Raw genomic sequence first — 20,255 nt, 5'->3', positions numbered from 1 at the left:
GATATTTTAGCCAAGGAATTTTATATTTAGATTCAGAATTGTCTCTTTTACCATAATATTTTATTGTGTTGATGATCTACCCTAATATGTAATTTACAGGCGCAAATATGACTGGAAAATGGAAAAAAAAAATTTTACTTTCAACTACATCAAATGCCCCAATATAATGCCCTTATAATCCCTAATTTTCTTTTTGAAATATCAAGATTAATTTTGGAAAATGTCTTAGTCTTCTGTTTCTAAGACAAGACTTCTCTAAGTGATGAAATATAGGCCGGTACAAAGAAGAAAGGAAGTTAATAATTGTCATAGCAGCATATATTTATTGAGTTCTTACTGTGTGCTATTTACATAATTCTAACAGATTTAACTCTCATAGAAGTCCTGATGATGAGAGGCATCATTTTTGGTTCTATTTTATCAATAACCAGAAAACTGAAGTAGAAAGTATATCACCTATGCACCCACAACTAGTCAGTGGGAAGCCAACGTTAACATCCCAGTAGTAGGATTAGTGACCACATTTTCAACTAAGATCTGTGCCTTGACACTATCTACTATTGCTTCTTTAATATAGGAATGGCCTTCACCTTGTTTCTAGGTGGCAGTAGACACATCTCTTGGAATTTTTTGTTGGGGGAGGGATATAGTTGATTTACAATATTGTGTTAGTTTCAGGTGTGCAGCAAAGTGATCAGATATTGTGATATTGTATCACAAAAAAATATTCAGATATTCACATTTTGTATTGTGCTGTGCTTAGTTGTATCCGACTCTTTGCCACCCCACCCCATGGACTGTAGCCCACCAGGCTCCTCTGTCCATGGGGATTCTCCAGGCAAGAATACTAGAGTGAGTTTCCATGCCCTCCTCCAGGGGATCTTCCCAACCCAGGGATCAAACCCAGGTCTCCAGCCTTGCAGGCAGATTCTTTACTGTCTGAGCCACCAGGGAAGCCTAAGAATACTGGAGTGGGTAGCCTATCCCATCTCCAGGAGATCTTCCTAACCTAGGAATCAAACCAGGGTCTCCTGCATTGCAGACAGATTCTTTACCAGCTGAGCCCAATATATATATATATACACAATTTTTTTTTTCAGATTCTTTTCCATTATAGGTCCTTAAAAGAAATTGAATATAATTCCCTCTGCTTTACGTATGTCCTGGTTGTTTAAGTATAGTAGTGTGTATCTGTTAATCCCAAACTCCTAATTTATCCCTCCCCCCCTTTCCTCTTTGATAGGCATACATTTGTTTTCTATGTCTGTGAGTCTGTTTCTGTTTTGTAAATAAATTTATTTGTATTATTTTTTAGATTCTACATATAATTAATATCGTGTGTGTGTGTTGGTTGCTCAGCCATGTCCAACTCTTTGTGACACCATAGACTGTAGCCTGCAGGCTCCTCTGTCCATGGGATTCCCTAGGCAAGAATATTGGAGTGGGTTGCCATTCCTTTCTCCAGAGGATCTTCCTGACCCAGCCATCAAACCTGGGTCTCCTGAATTGCAGACAAATTCTTCACCATCTGAGCCACCAGGGAAGTCCAGTTGATATCATATGATATTTTTCTTTGTATGACTTACTTCACTTAGTATGATAATCTCTAGGTCCATCCATGTTGTTGTGAGTGGTATTATTTCAGTTTTTTTGGCTGAGCAGCATTCTATTGTATGTGTGTGTTATACATATATATGTTGTGTGTGTATGTATATATATATATATATATATATATATATATATATATATCACATCTTCTTTATTTGTTCACTTGTCAATGGATACTTCGACTGCTACTGGGTCTTGTCAATTATAAATAGCACAGCTATGAATGTTGAGGTGCATGTATATTTTTGAATTAGATTTTTCTCCAAGATATATGCCCAGGAATGGGATTGCTAGATGATATGGTAACTCTATTTTTTAGTTTTTTAAGGAACTTCCATACTGTTCTCCATAGTGGTTGTACCAATTAACATTTCCACCAACAGTGCAGGAGAATTCTCTTTTCTCCACACCCTCTCCAGCATTTATTGCTTACAGACATTTGATGATGGCCATTCTAACTGGTCTGAGGTGGTATCTGATTGTTTTCTCCACACCCTCTCCAGCATTTATTGCTTACAGACATTTTATGATGGCCATTCTAACTGGTCTGAGGTGGTATCTGATTGTAGTTTTGATTTTCATTTCTCTAATAATTAGTAAATTTGAGCATCTTTTCATGTGGCTTTTGGTTATCTGTGTATCTTTTTTGGAAATATGTCTCTTTAGATCTATCAATTTTTCAATTAGGATGTGTTTTTTTGTCTTTATATTCAGTGCATGAACTGTTCGTATATTTTGGAAATTAAGTCAATATTTGCAAATTTTCCCCCATTTTATAGTTGTCTTTTCATTTTGTTCATGGTTTTCTTTGCTGTGCAAAAGCTCATAAGTTTGATTAGGTCCCATTTTTTAAATGTTTGCTTTTATATCTTTTGCCTTGGGAGACAAATCTAAGAAAGTATTGCTGCAATTTATGTCAAAAGATGTTTTGTGTATGTTCTCTTCTAGGAGTTTTATGGTGACACATCTTATGTTTAAGTCTTTAAGCCATTTTGAGTTTATTTTTTTTTTTGTAAAGTGTGAGGGAGTATTCTAACTTTATAATTTACATGAAGCTCTCCAGCTTTCTCAGTTCAACTTATTGAAGAGACTGTCTTTTCTCAGTTGTACATTATTGCCTCCTTTGTCAAAGGTTAATTGACTGTAGTTGCATTGGTTTATTTCTGGGCTCTCAGTTCTATTCCATTGACCCATGTGTGTGTTTTTTCCCAGTACCATGCTGTTTTGAGTACTGTAACTTTATAGTATTGTCTTAAGAATGGGAGAATTATGTCTTCACCTTTATTCTTTTTTACTCAGGATTGTTTTGGCAATTCTGAATCTTCTGTGATTTCATATAAATTTTAAGATTATTTGTTCTAGTCCTATAAAAAAATGTCATGGATAATTCGATAAGGATCACTTTAAATCTATATATATTGCTTTGAGTAAAACGGCAATTTTAACAATATTAATTCTTTCACTCCAGGAGCATGGGATATCTTTCCATGTCTTTGAATCATCTCCAGTTTCCTTTATCAATATTTTATAGTTGTCAGAAAATAACTTTTTATCTCCTTGATCAAGTTTATTCCAAGGGATTTTTTTTTGCCATGATTTTTGAAGAGATTATTTAAAAATTTTTCATTCTGATATTCATCGCTAGTATAAATAAATGCAACAGATTTATGTATGTTGAGTTTGTATCCTGCTAACATGCTAAATTCGTGTATCAATTCTAATAGTTTTGTGTGGAGACTTTAGGGTTTTCTATATATAAACTATCATGTCATCTACATATCATGAAAATTTTGCTTCTTTCTTCCGATTTGGAAATCTTTCTTTTTCTCTTCTGTTTTCTGTGGCTAGGACTTCTGATACTACGTTGAATAGAAGTGTTAAGAGTGGGAATCCTTGTCTTGCTCTAGATTTTAGCTGGAAAATACAGCTTTTTATCACTGAATATTATGTTGTCTATGAGTCAGTCATAAATAGCTTGTATTATATTCTCTCTATACCTAGTTGATGAGAGTCTTTATCATTTGCTTGATTTTTCATCTTGGCAATTGATTTGTCTAATTTTGATTGGCTCCTCTTTGTAGTTGCTAGTTCCTTATTACAGAGATCTGCATTTCCACAAGAAAGACTTTCTTAACTCCTTTAGCATTTTTATTACCTCCTTTTTGAACTCAACTCTAGTAGACTGCAGAGATCTCTTTCACTGTCCTTTCAGAGAATTTCTCTTGCTCTTTCAGTTGTGAATGGTTCTGCTTTTTTCATTTTACTTGTATTTCTCTGACTGTGATTTAGGAGAAGCTGTTATCTACTGTGGTCTTAAATGGGTGTTTTATGTAGGAACATCACTGTGTGCACTCTGTGTCCAATGTTTTTGAAGTTAGGGCTGGTTTTTGGTATACCACATCTTTCCTCAGATTGTACTGATTGTTTTCCCCTGGATAAGGGGTTGGTATCCAGGGGTGTTATTGGTGTTGTTACTGGCTATTAGTATCCAGGACCTACAGTGGGTGTTGGATAGTGTCTCCTCTTTGCTCTGTGGTTGTCACAGTCCTGTCAGGGGCAGGGTCTGCTCCTCAGATTCATTTCTAAACTGTCATGTGAGATAGGCAGGATGAGAGTGCTCCTGCTGGGAACAGAGTCACTGTCATTTTCTCCCTAGGAGCTGTCCACCAGGACATGCGCTCGGTGACACTGCCTGTGACCCAGTGTATGAGTACATTGCTGTTGGCACCGCCCTCTGTCCCACTTTAGCTGTGAGCATGCTGGTAATGGGCTCAGATTTCAGGCCTACTTCCATGTGTGGGAACACCCTGACGCTTGTGTGCTCCTAGATTTCCTAGTGGTTGAGCTATACTTCCTGTGAGCAAGCTGCGAATGAGGCTGCAATGTGGAGTCACACCCCTCCCCTGCATGCAATGACATTGGGGCTCCTTTGGCAGACCCAAGCTTTGTCCTGTGCACACCCCTACTTGAGTCTTGCACCACATTCCAGGTGCTTCTGACTGTCTCCACATAGTCAACTTTTCCCCAGGTCTGTCTGCTGAAGCCCAGTTTTTAGCAGCCAGCCTCTGAGCACACTAGCAAACATGTGTCTCAGGCTGGAAAGTGCAGTGATGTGGCAAAGACTATCTGTTCTTGTCTCTCCCTGTTGTGTCTGCTACAAACCGGCTGCTGCACTCTCCTCTGAGTTTTTGAAGCTCCCTTTCTGTCCTGACTGACCTCTCAGTCAGTAAAGGGGGTTCCCAGGGTGAAGAAACCTTTCGTTTTTCACAGATCTCTCCCGGGCGTGCAGGTCCCATCCCTATTCCTTTCTGTTCCCCTTTTGTCCTACTTTTTGTTCCCCTTTACCCAGTTACATGGAAATCTTTCCTACAGCTTTGGTTGTATGAGACCTTCAGTCAGCATTCAGTAGGTATTCTGTGAGAACTGTTCCACTTTTGGATGAAGTTTTAATGTGTTTGTGGGAGGTGGTGGGTCCATGTTCTTCTACTTTGCAATCTTGATCTCTGCCCTCTCTTGGTATTTAGCATCTCTTGTGTCTTTATTTTTAAAAGAACTTGGACATACAATGCATATAATAAAAGTTTATTTTTATGACTGCTTTATTTTCTTTCTGAAGTGATGTCTACTTGCGCTAGGAAAACATGAGCCTGTCTCCTGTTAAACCATTTAGAAAATAAATCATTCAGAGACTATTTATGAGAGTGGATTTCACCCTTTGAAAGGATGGTTAATTATTCCCTTATAGGAACATTGTTGAACGACTAAAGCTGAAAGCTTGCTGGGATAATTCTTTAAGTGTGATTATGATAGAATTTCATTAATATAGGTAGCATTTTGTCTTTTAGAGATATGTTATAATGTTTGTTGTTTCTACATAAGATATCTGAGAGGAGAAATCTACACACTTAAACATTGTTTCAAAGTGACCCAAAGCTTGAGATAACCTAATTTCAGGTTTAAACACTTTCCTATTTCATTATTTTATTTGTATATGAAAATGCTTAAGTGAAAATGAAAACATTATAGGGTTATAAAAAGATGGTTTCTGGATCCAGTGGGATAAAACACTGAACAGGAAGTCTTAAAATATTCCTTCAAATTTATACTTTACCTTTAAGTAGCTGATATTCTTGGGAAATTTTTTCCATCCTCTCTAAAATAGAAGATTTAGATATTCCACTGTCTTTTCTAGCATCTATTCTAGTATATGCTTTTCACAGACACTCAGGATACAATAAACATATCTATTGCTCTCCTTTTCTTTTTCATTTGGGTATGTGTGTGAATCTCATATGCCTGTTGACTTTTCCAGAGTAAATGAGAATTTCAGTGTCTAGATGGTTTTTTCTAATGGCTTTTGAGAAACATATATCTGAAAATTAGGGCTTGGTATTATTGACAAGAAAGCGAGCCATGCGATAATCTAACTGGCATATGGATACCATCATTTGCCATAACCATTCAATACATCATCCATGAACTACCATGACTTTTATTTTCACAACTTTATTGAATTATATGTTAAGTGATTGGTCTATACCTAAATATGCATCTTTTTAACACATATAATTATGATCTTTCAAAAATAATCTCTTCTTTTGAAACATTTATTATGGTGTATTAAACCCATAATCCATTAGCAAACAGATTTAAACAAAAAAAGTCTTTAAAATTTCAAAAGAATATTGTCAAAGTTTTTGCTCTTGAACATTATTTTCCCAGATTCTTTTTTAAAACTTCCTCTCATTATCAGTCCAGGTTAGCATAACAGGAGAACCACAACTAACTACTTAAGGTTTACAACTCTTTTGGTAAATTTTTTTCCAAGGTATTTTCCAAAATGATCAGTTTCCTCACTCACAACTTATTCCTAGTAAAGTATTAGTGAAACTAAAATAGATACAGGAGTTATTTTTGTGTACTATGCCTGGATGAACAATGTAAGTGGACAGTTATTGATTATCTGTCTAAACTGATTGACACTAATTTTAATAAGCTGGGACCTTTAGCCATTATTTCAACCAGCTGTTCATGAGTTCAAGACTTTATTCCTCCTTTAAAACAAATAGAATGATTTGCTGACTTTTTCTAAAGGTTTTCCATGGTCAGAAAAACAAATTATTATAAAAGCCCAGAAGCTGAATTGTGATTTTATAAAAAAGCTTTTGGTCTTTTAATGTTTGATTTGCTGTTGACTGCATTCCAGATAATTAAAATGTTCTACTTCCAAGCCCCTAATGTGAACTAAAGGACCTCTGAGTATTTCACCTTAAGTAATGTGGATCACTGTTAATTATGAGATTTTATTTACTGATGTGGTGTAACAAAGGCTGGCGAGTGAACAAATTACTCAAAACAAGTCTAAAAGCTATACTGGAAGAATGCAGCTTATACTTGTGACACTGACTTGATAAGAAAAAATATATATAACAAATGCATGTATTTTAAAGCCATACCATTTCCCTCTACACAATGATTTTTGAAAATGTCTTTGACAGCTAAAAATAAAATGATAACTGGGATATCCAAATACAGACAGTAGTTAAATCAGCCAGCTTAACGAATCTCCCTCTTCCCACTACCCCCTCTGGTCCTTATTTTCATCATAAGATCCTGGACCAAAACATGAAATGAGGACTTCCATTGCATATGGTAGCTTCAAAAATTAATATAGATAAGCTTGATCTTGAGGGGATAAATCTGTGTATTAAAGGAATAAATAATTAGAAATGTGCTGAGTTGGTTTCTTCTTTCTCCTTTCTGTAAATCTAGTATTTAAATGAGATGATTACATTCCAATTTGTTCTCCTACAAAAACAACTAATTTGATTGTATTTTTGCTTATTTCTTAAAGGAGATCATAATAACTAGTGCAGTTCCCTGTATATGATAAGTAATAAAGATGTCCATTTTCATCTCATCCTTGCAAAGCAACATGACTTGCCAAGTACTTACACCTGCAACTATATTTTCTAACTCTCCATTTTCTTCTCTAATTACTCCTTGATTGTGGGGTAAATTCTCCAAGCTGTAGTGGGAAGGAAATCATTGTCTTTTTATCATTTCCCTGGGGAATTTATTCCACTTGTTTACTGAAGTGTATGGCTGACTGAATAAAGTAATTCCTAATTAGAATATATGAAATAATCATTGGTCTATCTGGAGTCATAATTAACGCATTAGGAAAAATTTACTGTCAAGAAAATAGGTATTAGAATTCATGAGCTCATTTTTTCTGCTTTAAAATACAGGATACCTTTTAGATACAGTGTTTGCTAAAACAATAATAAAAATATGGCTATTTACTAAAATCATTAGTGTGCATCATTTGAAATATAGATTATTGCATCTAAACTGTCTTCTACATAATGCACCACAGTAAAAATAAGGTGATTTGACAGCTTATTAAATGTAACTGAAAGCTTTAAAAGAGGAAAAATTCCTTTGTTTTTCTGTAGTGCTCCTTTAATACTTGATATAATGTTTATTTAGTATTTTCCTGGTCTTGGAGTGAAAAAAAAAAAGAACCCTACTAAGGGAATTTTATCTTTATTTGTTAAGATAACTAAAATCTTTTTCTGCTTTAGGCATATGTTTTTGGGTAGGAAAGAGTAAGTATTTGAAGCTAAGGACACAGAAATGTCAAAGCCCTCAAGGGAAAAGCTGGCTACCAAAAGGCACATGAAATGTCCTTGGTTTGGAGAATTCACCACAGTCCACAGTCTGGCCTTCAGCCTTGCCAACTCAGAGACACAATTTTGTCAACGTATTGAGAACATATTCGTCTTTTCAAAGAGTTCCCATGAGTCAATCTCAAGTTGAGTGATGTGAAAAGCAAAGGCTATCCTATTGATTTACAATGAGAAATATAATTGTCATAAAGCTGAGCACATTTGCATCAATATGACCACTTCAGTCTTCCACTAAGCAAATCTTCATGGAAGTCAAATTACAATCTGCGTTTGTTGGCTGAGCAAGGAAGAGGGCCAGGCTAGTGAGTGAGTTGTACCGTTTTGTTTTCAGTAGCACCAGGCATAACCTCTGATGTCTTCATGAAACCATTTCCACAATAGAGATCAGTTTGCCAGAGGGACTGGCATCTTGAGAGCTTGTATCAGGACACCTCTTCACAGTGAATGGAGGAGGATAGACATTGTCAAGGTTTACCCCTTCCACTCTTCTCTTCTGCTCTTTCTGGCAAATGAGCTGCTTCCTAATTGAAACATCCTCTATAGAGAAGCTAACCCCTTGGGTCAAGCCCTTTGAGGGTTTCCATCTTTTTAAGACGCTTTTATATATTGTGGATCTCTGGCATTATACATTGCTCCTACATTTTAAATCTCAGAGATCATAATTTTTCACAATTACTTGTAGGAGACTCTTGCTATTGACCCATGTTAAATATCTTCATATAAAAATCTAAAAAAAACCAAACAAACAACTAATGGGAAAATTCTCATGAGAGTCTTAGTTATATAACTACCTGAGCTGAAAAGTCTAAAATACCTTTACCAGGAAGGCATAATCACAGCACGTATAGGCACACTCCATTGAGGGTAAAGGACATTGGCCTTCAGTATGAAACCATGTACAAACCCTGTATCCTTCCCTTTTGAAGTGTATTGCTGACTCAAGAGTTAATGATTGGGAAATGTGAAGATGTAGAAACAAAGAATAGCTGTTGAGCTGGGGAACTAGTAACAATTTAGACTGTAAATCTGCCACATAGCAGAATCACTGAACTCATAGCTCCCTGAAAGATTTAGATAAAGGCCTGACACACATTCCTAAGTTGTTTTTATAGGCAGACCGCATCCAGATGAAAACTGCTGACCACAAGACCATAAACTCTAGACTGGTTGAAACCAGGACATTGATAATACTTGAACCTTCACCACAATGCCAACCAATCCAAGAATTGTCCATGAGCTGATCATGATCTGCTCTGTGAACACTATATCACACAGACTTGAGGGCATTAGCCCACTTTGGCCCTTTATTCCTGGCAAAGAAATAAAAGCTATCCTTTTCGACTTCACCCAAGCCTAGATCTCCAAGTTTCTATTCTGCACAGGTGAATAGAGACCAAGTTTCAGCAACAAATACATCCCCCACTCTGTCATTTCTGTACTATTCTTTTCCACAGCTCTTCAGTCTCTCTCCTTTCTCCCCTTTCTCAACCATCCTATCTCCACCCCAGCCCTTTTGCCCTTTTACACATGTCTAAGTCAGCTACAAGTTGCCAGTTGCCAAGAGCATTTGCCAGTGACTGAACAACAACAACAAGAGCACTTGCCATCTGCCTGTGCTGCTGCAGCTGCTGACCTTCAACACCCTCAAGTGGAATTCAGGGTGGAGAGTGAGGCACTCTGTACTCCAGGGAAACTGGTAGAATAGATCTTTATATCAGTTCAGTCACTCAGTTTTGTCCAACTCTTTCCAACCCCGTGGACTGCAGCACAGGCCTCCCTGTCCATCACCAACTCCCAGAGCCTACTCAAACTCACATCCATGGAGTCAGTGATGCCATCCAATCATCTCATCCTCTGTCAGCCGCTTCTCCTCCTGCCTTCAATCTTTCCCAGCATTAGTGTCTTATCAAATGAGTCAGTTCTTTGTATCAGGTGGCCAAAGTATTGGAGTTTCAGCTTCAACATCAGTCCTTCTAATGAATATTCAGGAATGATTTCCTTTAGGATGGACTGGTTTGATCTCCTTGCAGTCCAAGGGACTCTCAAGAGTCTTTTCCAACACCACAGTGCAAAAGCATCAATTCTTTGATGCTCAGCTCTCTCTATAGTCCAAATCTCACATCCATACATGACTACTGGAAAACCATAGCCGTGACTAGATGGACGTTTGTTGGCAAAGTAATGTCTCTGCTTTTTAATAAGATGTCTAGGTTGGTTATAACTTTTCATCCAAGGAGCAAGTGTCTTTTAATTTCATGGCTGCTGTCATCATCTGCAGTGATTTTGGAGCCCCCAAAATAAAGTCTGTCACTGTTTCCACTGTTTCCATCTATTTGCCATGAAGTGATGGGACCAGATGCCATGATCTTTGTTTTCTGAATGTTGAGTTTTAAGCCAACTTTTTCACTCTTCTCTTTCACTTTCATCAAGAGGCTCTTTAGTTCTTCTTCACTTTCTGCCATAAGCGTCGTGTCATCTGCATATCTGAGGTTATTGATATTTTTCCCCACAATCTTTATTCCAACTTGTGCTTCATCCAGTCCAGCATTTCTCAAGATCTTTAGATAGTTAGATATTTTTAGGAACTGATTTCATGATGCCAATTCTTTCATCTCCTCATATCTAGAAAAGCAATAAATCCCTTCATGGTGACATCAGCTCCTGATGACTAGCAGAAAACCTTTTGTAAAATGAGTGCTTGATTGCACTGAACTCCCCCTTAATGACCTTCCCTCACTGCCTCTTTGGAGCAGTTTCTCAGAGCTATCTGAGGTGCTGTCTCCCAGGCTGCAGTCCTCATTTTACCCCAAATAAAACTTAACCTTGCAACTCTCACAATACACATTTTTTTTTTAACCTCTCCTGTCATAGATCTTAGGAGGAGAGGGCTTCTGAGACTTTGGTCTTGTTTTCAGTAAACATTCTGACATTCTGCTCCATTGTCCTGGATTCCTGGAATGTGTGTTTAGTCTGATAAATTATCAGCACTCAGATCCAGGGAAGTGCAGCAATTAAATTCTGTTCAATATGCTTAAGGGAAAAACAACTGGTGATCATTAATCTTAAGCCCATGAGAAAATGGCCAGAGGGTGAAAAGGGGTGGTGACTTAATCCAAGGATCAACAAAAGTCATGCCAAGTCATTTCAGTCATGTGACTCTTTATGACCCTATGAACTATAACTCACCAGGCTCCTCTGTCCATGGGACTCTCCAGGCAAGAATACTGAAGTGAGTTTCCATTTCCTTCTCCAAGTATCTTGACCTAAATTGATTGGTTAGAAATAATATGATTTAAGGAAGGACATAAAAACTGCTGTAAGTCCCACCTTGAGGGGACTCTTTACCCCCTCTCAGTGTCTATGCTGAGAGCTTTCTACATTCCTCCTCTATCATAAATCCTATTTGCTTGCTACCATGAGTGTTTGCTTGTTCATGGATTCCATTCTTTGGCTCTCTGGACAAGAACTTGGATTCCCATCTCACTACCATTCCAAATGCCAGAATTCAAGTTCTAACTCTGCCACTAAGCAACAACACATTCTGGGTCCAGGCACCTAAATGTTTCTGAATTTGTCTCCTTATCTTTAAATAAAAGATTGGATCTGGTAAATTTTTATGTGTCATTGACCCTTTGGTGTGAACGATTTGGGAGAATTATTGAAGTTAAACAATGTGAGATGAATTATTGATGGAATTGAGGCCCTGATCTGAATGTGACAGTGATTTGAAAGCTATGTTTCTCTCTAGAAGCCAGCCTCCATTGAATGCTTTTGGACATTTTGTCTATTACAAACTCATTGTACCTATTACATCCATTGCCTTTGTCTTCCCAGAATTCCTTTTTTCTCCCTCCAAGAATGTTCTTCCTCGGGAGAATCCAGTGTAGGATGTCTTTCCAAAAACAGCTTATTTTTCTTACTGATCTGAAATGACTCATTCAGCTATTGTTTGGCTCCTTGTTACTTGGTTTTTTAGAATCAGCCCACTTCCCAGCTTCAGTTCCTATTCCTTCACTACTTCTGTCTCAAGGCTTTATCACATGAATGTTCTTACTGTTCTCAGCAGAATATTCTATGCCTTTCATGACTAAAAGTCTTTGCACCTGCAGTTCCCTCTCTATTCCTATTCCACTTTTATAATCTGACTTAATCTCAATAGTAAATGTCTTCATGGTACTGCAGACTTCCCACACAGTTTTTGGGTTGGCCAAAAATTTTTCAGTTTTTTCTATAAGATGTTATGGAAAAAACCAAATGAATTGTTTGGCTAACCCAATAGAATTAGTCATGCCTTGTTTTTGCTCTTGTACTATTATATGTATTCTCCAATAGAGAAAATATCACCCTGCACTAAAATTGTAGTTACACTGCTAATGTAATAAGTAAAGTGCTTATAACAACAAGTAAAAATTCTTCTGGCTTCTTATTCTTCTTCTGTGGGTGTTAGTTTGCATCTATACAACCCAGTGACAGAGATCTACTGGAAACCCAGAGCCTTTAGGCTAGCTAACTGTGCTTCACATACTAGACAACCTTGGTCTTCTGAAGCCAGAATGTACATATATATATTCATAATTTAATTAAGCACTTACTGTATCTAGGGCACTGTATAGAAAAATGGTACATGTATTATCTCATTCAATTTTTTCCCATTTGAGAGATAAGAAAACAGGCTTAGAAAGTTTAGCAATTTTCCAAGGGACACACAGCAAGTGACTCAGTGGAACTAGGATCTTAACCAAGATGGATTAACTCCAGAGCCTTTGCTCATAACCACAACACTATCTCATACTCATTACCCGTACCTCTCTAAACTCCCATACCAATGCTTCTCTGTACTTCCTCTTCTCTGACTAATTTCCTTTCCTCCTCTCCTTTCCATCCATTTCTACTATGCCCTCAGGAATCCTCCACAGTGAAAACATTCCTACTTTTAAAGATCTTTTGTTAAAAATTTGTTTTTATTATATTGCTTGGGTCTGCAGTCATCCTTCCCCTGATGCTAATTAGAGAAACCAAGACTGTTAAATATTTCTATCTTTGCTGTCAAAATAAATAAATAAACTTTTTTATAGAATGTTTACTCTCCCTTTTGCTCTAACAAAAATCTGACTCCCTCTCTGTAAACCCAATCCCCTTTGCACTTATTTCAAGAGAAACCGTGCCTCCTCCCTTGTTCTACTTCAACTTCTACTTCAACATGACTTCCAGAACAACACTCCTCTCTTTTGTAAAATCCTCTCTTCATTTGAGGTGTATGTTGCCATGTTCTGTGACTCTTCACACTCCTTATTGGTGTCTAACATTGCTGCCTAACATATTTGCTTTCGTACTCAGGCATTTTCATCTTCTTAAGGGCCTTTAAACTCTATGTGAGTAACCTGTTTAGCATCCAGCTCACAGTTTCTTCTCTGACTCACTCCACTGATGATTGACACATTTCCTGTTTCAACTCTACAAACACTAAACTTCATCATTGAACCACTTTGTAGTTACAAAATCTTAATATTTTATTCTTCAAAGTTTAACTACAGCCTCCTATCCTTCTAGGTCTCCTAAGAAAAACTGACTTATTCTTCTACTTTATATAGTCCTCAATGTCCTTCAGTCCTCTAACAGCTAATTATTCCATCTTTTCTCAGCTTGCCCACTCCCACCTGGTCAGGCCTTCCTTCTACCAGACGTGGACATCATAGTTAAACGTATAAATCATTTTTTTCACCAAAGCTATCAATTTCCACACTCTTATGTTTATGCTACACCTTTTCAGTAACTGGAAACAATAAATCATGCTATATCTGCACTTTCTGCTTCTGGAAATTTCAGAATATCACATTGAAATGATTACAAATACTCATCCCAGGGCAAGCTAGTCTTTTATTGAAATGCTATCCATGTACTAGCAGCATGTCTAAGGGATGTGCAGCCTATCTTACTTAAGATGATCCTCTTATGTCTACATGTATATTTATCATCAAAAGGGATTAAATTACATACAAAGAGGCAAGATAGAGCGAATCATTGGAAAAAATTCCAACTGTCTACATTAATTCTTATATAGCTTTAAGAAAAATTTCCACCCTTCTCTGTACTTTTGCTGAAAGGTGAAATTATTGACTTCAAAATGCGTGTTTCATATGCATTTCCTTTCCACAAGTCTGTGGGAATTTTTCCCATGAACTATTAGACATGAAGCAGAATAGTGTTCCATTAAATTACTCTGGTAATTGCCTCAATAATCTACACAGGTGTACCTGTGAAACACACGTGTACATGTGTTTTAGTATTAATATAATGTGTGCTACTTTGTGCGTATGTATATTAAATACAAATACAGAATGTATGTAGAACAATGTTTCCAAAATTGTAATGTAACCTGGAAAGTGGCAGAGTTCTAATGTTAATAAACTGAGAATCTGGATTCAATTGATAAACAGGGTTCTTTAACTGCAGGATATCTCAATGCTTGGAATAAGTTGGTGTGCACGTGAGAGAGATAAAGTTGCAGTTTTCAAACCGTATTTCATAATGGAAAATTCTTTGTAAAATATCAGTTAATAAGACTTTAACTTCCATGAACTCAGTTCAGTTCAGTTCAGTTGCTCAGTCATGTCAGACTCTTTGCAACCCCATGAATCGCAGCATGCCAGGCCTCCCTGTCCATCACCAACTCCTGTAGTCTACCCAAACCCATGTCCATTGAGTTGGTGATGCCATCCAACCATCTTATCCTCTGTCGTCCCCTTCTCCTCCTGCCCCCAATCCTTCCCAGCATTAGGGTCTTTTCCAATGAGCCAACTCTTCGCATAAGGTGGCCAAAGTATTGGAGTTTCAGCTTCAACATCAGTCCTTCCAATGAACACCGAGGACTGATCTCCTTTAGGATGGACTGATTGGTTCTCCTTTCAGTCCAAGGGACTCTCAAGAGTCTTCTCCAACACCACAGTTCAAAAGCATAAATTCTTTGGCGCTCAGCTTTCTTCACCGTCCAACTCTCACATCCATACATGACCACTGGAAAAACCATAGCCTTGACTAGATGGACCTTTGTTGGCAAAGTAATGTCTCTTTTTTTAAATATGCTATCTAGGTTGATCATAACCTTCCTTCCAAGGAGTAAGCATCTTTTAATTTCATGGCTGCAATCACCATCAGCAGTGATTTTGGAACCCAAAAAAATAAAGTCTGACGCTGTTTCCACTGTTTCTCCATCTGTTTCCCATGGAGTGATGGGACCAGATGCCATGATCTTAGTTTTTGGAACGTTGAGCTTTAAGTCAACTTTTTCACTTTCCTCTTTCACTTTCATCAAGAGGCTCTTTAGTTCTTCTTCGCTTTCTGCCATAAGGGTGGTGTCATCTGCATATCTGAGGTTATTGATATTTCTCCCGGCAATCTTGATTCCAGCTTGTGTTTCTTCCAGCCCAGTGTTTCTCATGATGTACTCTGCACATAAGTTAAATAAACAGGGTGACAGTATACAGCTTTGACGTACTCCTTTCCCAATTTGGAACCAGTCTGTTGTTCCATGTCCATTTCTAACTGTTGCTTCCTGACCTGCATACAGGTTTCTCAAGAGACAGGTCAGATGGTCTGGTATTCCCACCTCTTTTAGAATTTTCCACAGTTTATTGTGATCCACACAGTCAAAGGCTTTGAAAGCATAGTCAATAAAGCAGAGATAGATGTTTTTCTGGAACTCTCTTGCTTTTTCAATGATCCAGTGGATGTTGGCAATTTGATCTCTGGCTCCTCTGCCTTTTCTAAAACCAGCTTGAACATCTGGAAGTTCACGGTTCACATATTGCTGAAGCCTGGCTTGGAGAATTTTGAGCATTACTTTACTAGCGTGTGAGACGAGTGCAACTGTGCGGTAGTTTGAGCATTCTTTGGCATTGCCTTTCTTTGGGATTGGCATGAAAACTGACCTTTTCCAGTCCTGTGGCCACTGCTGAGTTTTCCAGATTTGCTGGCATATTGAATGTAACACTTTCATAGCATCATCTTTGAGGATTTGAAATAGCTCAACTGGAATTCCATCACCTCCATTAGCTTTGTTTGTAGTGATGCTTTCTAAGGCCCACTTGACTTCACATTCCAGGATGTCTGGCTCTAGGTGAGTGATCACACCGTTGTGATTATCTGGGTCGTGAAGGTCTTTTTTGTACAGTTCTTCTGTGTGTTCTTACCACCTGTTCCATGGACTACACACTGTTAAATTGAATTATAAGTTTATTTTCGATAGTACATTACTAGCCACCATTTTTGATCCAATTAACAGAGACAAGTTGGCCTAATGATCAACCAACCAGTAGACTTAGTTAATAAAAGTAAAGCAAAGTTATTCAAAGTAAATAAGAGACTTGGTAAACAAATTTTAGTGCATTCAGACAATGAAATACCATCATGTATTAAAAAGGAATGGACTAATAAAACACAAAGTAGTATAGGCCAATCTTCAAAATATTATTCTAAGTAAAAGAAGCCAGACAAACCTTTTTTTAAAGGACTTTTTTCTTAGTGATTGCTTAATTGCCTATCATACTCCCCTTAATTTATCAGAATGTGCTTCAAGTGAGATATAGAAATATCTATATAGCCCAAATCCTACATAGCTCAAATCCCTCGCCTCCCTTCTTTTGATATGATTACTAAACACATTGCATTTATATTCTACAAACTCAGCAATATAATGTTATAATTATTGATTTTATATAAATATATGTTTTTAAAGAAGCTAAAAGGAGGACATGTATATACTTACTGTTTGCTAATGTGGATCTTCTCATTTACCATTTCACTCTCTTCCTTGTTCCTTTAGATTCTAGACACCATCTGATAGGGCTTCCAGGTGGTGCAGATGGTAAAGAACCCACCTGCCAATGCAGGAGTTGCAAGAGACACAAGTTTTGATCCCTGCATCAGGAAGACCCACTGGAGAAGGGCATGGCAACCCACTCCAGTATTCTTGCCTAGAGAGTTCCATGGACAGAGGAGCCTAGCAGGCTATAGTCCACACACGGAGTCAGACATGACTGGAGTGACTTAGCATGCATGCACACCATCTGACACCATTTCCATGTACCTTTGTTTCCACCTCTCCCTTTTTGATTTATTGTCAAATAGATTGCATATACATCATTTTAGGCCCAACAATACAATTACCTGTAAAATATATATTTATGGAATAGCTGTCTAAACTAGCTGAGAGAAGAAAGAGAAGAAACAGCAATTGCACTGCTTTCTGTAATTACCTACAGAATTACCTTTACCAGTGCTCTTTGGATTCAAATTAATATCTGAGATCACTTGTTTTCTGAAGAACTCTCTTTAGTGTTTCTCTAAAATAGGTCTGGTAGCAAAAGTCTATCAGCTTTTATTTATCTAAGGATGACTTTATATTCTCTTTTATTTCTCTGAAGGAGAGTTCAGTTCAGTTCAATCTCTCAGTCATGTTCGACTCTTTGCAATGCAATGGACCGCAGCACACCAGGCTTCCCTGTTCATCACCAACTCTCGGAGCTTACTCAAACTCATGTCCATCGAGTCGGTGATGCCATCCAACCATCTCATCCTCTGTTTTCCCCTTCTCCTCCCGCCTTCAATCTTTCCCAACATCACGGTCTTTTCCAATGAGTTGGTTCTTCTCATCAGTTGGCCAAAGTATTGGAGTTTCAGCTTCAGTCCTTCCAATGAATATTCAGGACTGATTTCCTTTAGTAAGGACTGGTTTGATCTCCTTGCAGTCCAAGGGACTCTCAAGAGTCTTCTCCAACACCACAGTTCAAAAGCATCAATTCTTCGGCACTCCGCTTTCTTTATAGTCCAACTCTCACATCCATACATAAATACTGGAAAAACCATAACTTTGACTAGATGGACCTTTGTTGGTAAAGTAATGGCTCTGCTCTAGGTTCTGAAGGATAGTTTCTGTGAATTTAAGTTTTTTGGTTACAGAGTTGTTTGCTTGTTTTTTCCCCTCCAAACTTTAAATATGACATTTATTTCATGAAATAGTCTTTCTTCTCCCTTTTCCCTCTCTCCTCTCTGTATGGTACTTCCATTATGTATATTTTGTTCTTCCTAATTGTATCCTTTAATTCTGAATCTGTGGTCATTGTCCTTTATTTTTTCTCTGTTCTTTAGATTTCATAAACTCTATCAAACTTTCTTCAAGTATAGTTGTGTTACTGGGGCTTGTTTTATGACTTAACATATAATCTACCCCTCAGAGTATTCCATGTATACTTGAGAAGAATTGGTATCCCATTCTTGGGTGAATATATGATTTTTTTCTTGCTACACATCACATCTACTGTAGAGCTGCTCTCATGATATTTTAACACTGTACTTTTCAGTTACAAATTTTCATTTTGTTGTTATATATCTCTTTATTGATCTTCTTTTTTTAGAATCCTTGTCCTTGAACCTTCCTTTACTTTCTGCAGCTTGATTACCTTTGCTACTTTACACACATCTACTATAGTCTCTTTGAAGGCTTTGTGTTTTATCTCTGATAGCCCTTTCAAAACCATTTTATGTTGCCTCTGTTTTCTTCTTTTACATGGATCAAACTTTCCTGTTTCTTTGCATATTTTAAAATATTTGTTGGAAACTAAACATGCTAGAAATGTGTTGTAGCAACTCTGAATCCTAATCTTCCTCCAAAGCTTGTTATTGTTGCCTTGTATTTATTTATTTATTTATTTATGATGACTTGGCTGTTATGGTGACTTGGCTGAATTATTTTAGTGAAGTCTTCTCCCCTGCAGTGTGAAACCTCTGCTATCACTCCATGCAGGGCACAGCATGCGGTGAGAGGCTTTAGAAGGATTTTCTTTTACTATCTCTTTCCCCCATCTTTCCCCTTACACTAGCTGCCTCTGTTGGCATCACAGCCAGGTCTTTGCCTTCACTAATTGTTGGCCAGTAGCTTTATTGTTTACAACAATGTGGTGGAGCATGATTTGCTCTCATTCTGGTCTAATTAAACAGGATAATTTTGCAGTGCTAGTTTTGTCTGCTTGTTTTTAATTTTATTGGAGGATAGTTAATTACAATGTTGTGCTAGTTTTGGATGTACAGCAAAGTGAATCAGTTATACATATACCCAGTTATACATATATCTCCACTATTTTTTAGGTCATTTTCCCATGTAGGCCATTGCAGAGTATTTGGTAGAGTTTCCTGTGCTATACAGCAGGTTCTTATTAGTTACCTATTCTATATATAGTAGTGTGTATATGTCAGCCTCCATCTCCCAATTGCAGGAGTAGTTTTTGAGGCCAGTCTTTCAGTTCATTCTGGCTCCTGAAGAGCTTTTCTTAGCTGTCTCTTTCTATGATTCTCTGATAGACTCCTAGTTAGCGTATGATTTAGCTTATTGTTCTCATAGGGCTATCAGCTTCCTCTTAATTACTTGTCACTAGAAATCCCTCTCTTGCTCTCTTTCTCTTTTTGTTCAGCAGCATCCTCAGGCTTAAATGTCTCTGATCTCTTGGGGGCAACTGCCTGGCATTTATTTAGCTTCATAACTAGGAGCTGAAATATACTGAAGTATATTTACCAAATAGAAACCACATCTCTTTACTCAGATCTGGGATGAGAGAGAGCATAGTGTTCTTGGTTCAACCTGCCCAGAGGAGAGCTTCCATCTGCTGAGCTGCAGAAAGGGAAGAGTGTTCAATGACATAGTCTCTCACTATTTTTACCTTGATTTAGTAGTCTTACTTGAATATATATATATTTTCATGTTCTATATGTCTTTAGGACTATTTCCAGAGATTTTAATTTTTAAAAATATTTTCCACCAGTTATTATCACTTCTTTTGAGCTCCTTACTCCACCATTTGGAAAGTCAACTCTGAGAAAAATTAATATTTTTTGAGGAATTATGCTTCTAAGCACTGAGATAAGATCTTTCCATATACTCTATCTTTCATACTTTTGTAATTC

At 37.4% G+C, this 20,255-nt stretch overlaps 1 long non-coding RNA gene across 3 annotated transcripts in view; it reads right to left on the bottom strand.

Annotated features, from left to right (window-relative positions):
* The window catches only part of LOC145523459 (uncharacterized), a 45,608-nt gene extending 33,851 nt beyond the window's left edge, over positions 1-11,757 (bottom strand). For 2 of the 3 annotated variants that reach the window (XR_014066575.1, XR_014066576.1), the window contains exon 1: positions 11,487-11,757. This is a non-coding gene — a long non-coding RNA (uncharacterized LOC145523459). The remainder of the gene's footprint in view (positions 1-11,486) is intronic. The other variant, XR_014066577.1, reaches the window with a different exon arrangement.
* Between the last annotated feature and the right edge of the window lie 8,498 nt (positions 11,758-20,255).

The sequence above is a fragment of the Giraffa tippelskirchi genome, chromosome 10 (genome assembly GCF_054371585.1).
Source record: "Giraffa tippelskirchi isolate mGirTip1 chromosome 10, T2T-mGirTip1v1.2.pri, whole genome shotgun sequence".
NCBI classification, from domain to species: domain Eukaryota; kingdom Metazoa; phylum Chordata; class Mammalia; order Artiodactyla; family Giraffidae; genus Giraffa; species Giraffa tippelskirchi.
The sequence above is the reverse complement of the archived record's forward strand: the minus strand, read 5'-3'. Positions and strand labels throughout refer to the sequence as shown.